Source organism: Rosa chinensis, chromosome 6 (genome assembly GCF_002994745.2).
Source record: "Rosa chinensis cultivar Old Blush chromosome 6, RchiOBHm-V2, whole genome shotgun sequence".
In the NCBI taxonomy this organism is placed as follows: Eukaryota; Viridiplantae; Streptophyta; class Magnoliopsida; order Rosales; family Rosaceae; genus Rosa; species Rosa chinensis.
Window position 1 is genome coordinate 52,121,905 of NC_037093.1, and position 2,256 is coordinate 52,124,160.

Consider the following 2,256-nt stretch of genomic DNA (forward strand, 5'->3'; position numbering starts at 1 on the left):
CTAAGTGCAACACCGCTGCCAGAACTTCTCCCTATCGTCCATCAAGCAGAATACTCTCCGTTGACCTCAACACCGCTCGTCGAGTTCACAAAGAGATCCCCGTGACGCTTCTAACAAGCTCTCAATCGGCGGAGGGATGCCACCAACGGCGCTTCCCGAGGCAACGCCTCACTCTGACAATAACCGCCACGCGGCGTTGCAGTCAAGCAATGTCCCTCCGAGACATGTCAACAGTCTTCGACAGCCCTGATCAGGCACGTTGACCCCCGACACTAGGGTACCAAAGATTGGGCTCGCTACCCAACACCCTCTGCTCAGTGCAACTTCCCCTCAACAAACAATGTACCGGCCAAAACGGAGGTTTATCTTAGCCGGAGAGTAGGGGACTCCCTGGGGGGCCTAGCAGGGGCCCACCCGAAAGGGTATAAAGCGTTTGCTCAGTAAATCCATTGTTGACAACGCACTGACGCTAATTATGCTTTTGTAAGTCTAGCTGAAGTAACTCTTCAACCGCTAGGCAACTCCCCAACCAAGATTGCCCTCCTTAACTGGGGACTTGGGGGACTTGTACTTACACGTACTTACATGAGCATTTGCCAAGCATAATTAGCTATAATGAGCCACGCTCATGCTACCACCAGCGGGGTAACCTACGAAAACACAGCCAAGCAAGCTACCGGCTGAGCCCCAGATCACCGCCGACGCGTCGCCACGCGCCGCATCAAGATGGCATCAGAAGCTCCAGAAACTGGGAACTGATGCATATCAGTCCCACATCAAAAACAAGGAAGTGATTAGCCTCTTCCCCACCTATAAAAGGTTCACTCCTCTCTCTCCTCATTAATTACGCAATAACTATTTACCTACTGTTATTATGTCAACACAAATACATTGACTGACTTAGGCATCAGAGAAGAGAAGACCGCCCAACGCGGTCTCCCTCTGAAGCCCTTTGTATTTCACTTAACAGATAGCGGAGGTCATCAATACATCCAAGTAGCAGTCCGCCCGCCAGACCAGCTTTAAACAAAGGCTTGGGCTACTGCCCAAATCTAAAGCATTAACACACTGAAAGCATACCTATCAATCTATCATATGCTTTGTTTCTAGCTTCAGTTTCTCCGTTCCTTATCATATTACAGGTTTACATATATTCTTCATTGGATTTATGTAGAATATTCTATGATATTTTTGCTTCTGATCATTAGTTTCCTTCCTGCAGTATGCAACTGGAATTTTTTTTAGTGCTTTTGTTGCGGTTTAGAGAAAGTCTCAAGGTCCGTCTATGATTTACACAAATAGTTACATAAATTACCTTGATATATTATGTTCTTTACGCCAACTATTTTTATTCAGGGTGAAATATGCATCTTCTTTCCTTTGATAGTTCTCCGGTCCCTGGATGGCTTGGATTTACCTATGAACCAAAAAATGAGTGTCCTTAGGTAATTCCTTTTCTGGTTATCACATTGCTAGTATCTTGAACATGTTACTCTCAGTTTTCACATGGCTAATGTGATCACTATGATTTTGAATTACTTTTTCTGGTCGTCTAATGAGGTGCGAGCTTGTAGGATGGTTGAAAAGGTTTGTAAGGATCTTCAGATGCTTGTTGACATATATGTGAACTATGACTGTGATCTTGAGGCACCAAACTTGTTTGAGCGGATGGTATAATTTACCTACTATCTCCCAATGATGTTCTTCATACTTTCCAAATATGGTATTCTTGTACATCTAATACCGCAAGGTATTCTGACTCTTCATTTGGTTACAACTCTATCCAGAATATCTCAAGGGATGCAAAATTCAGATCCAATATGGCTGTTGCGCCCCAGACTATACTTCAATAAAGGGTTCATCTCTTCTGGTAAGTTTAACGATTTACTCCTTTCTCAATTTTGGCTAGTTCATCATATGCTTTCTTGCTACTATATATTCATTGATGGTAGCACAAGTTGCTGGATGACCTCTTTTTCCTTGACCTTGCCAGTGTCTAGTGAATGTGCTTAAATCACTCATAGATTGGGAAAGTCAGGTGGAGAATCAGATAGAATAAAAACACTCAGTCTCTACAAGGAGATGCTTCAGCTAAAGAGTCTGTTGATGTGAAAAGCAGGCAAGATGCAACCACTAAATTTGAGAAGGCAAAAGCTCATAAGTCTACAGTGGAAGCTGCCATATCTGAGGTGGAATAAAGTGATGTTGTATTACTAATACTTTTGTATCTCAAGTGCATTTTTATAAATGGAATAA

At 43.2% G+C, this 2,256-nt stretch overlaps 1 long non-coding RNA gene across 1 annotated transcript; it reads left to right on the plus strand.

Moving 5' to 3' along the window:
- Nucleotides 1-1,110: 1,110 nt before the first annotated feature.
- On the plus strand, nucleotides 1,111-1,424 carry LOC121049868. The gene is made up of 3 exons (XR_005801489.1): nucleotides 1,111-1,142; nucleotides 1,223-1,277; nucleotides 1,357-1,424. It is a non-coding gene; the product is annotated as an uncharacterized LOC121049868 (long non-coding RNA).
- Nucleotides 1,425-2,256: the final 832 nt, after the last annotated feature.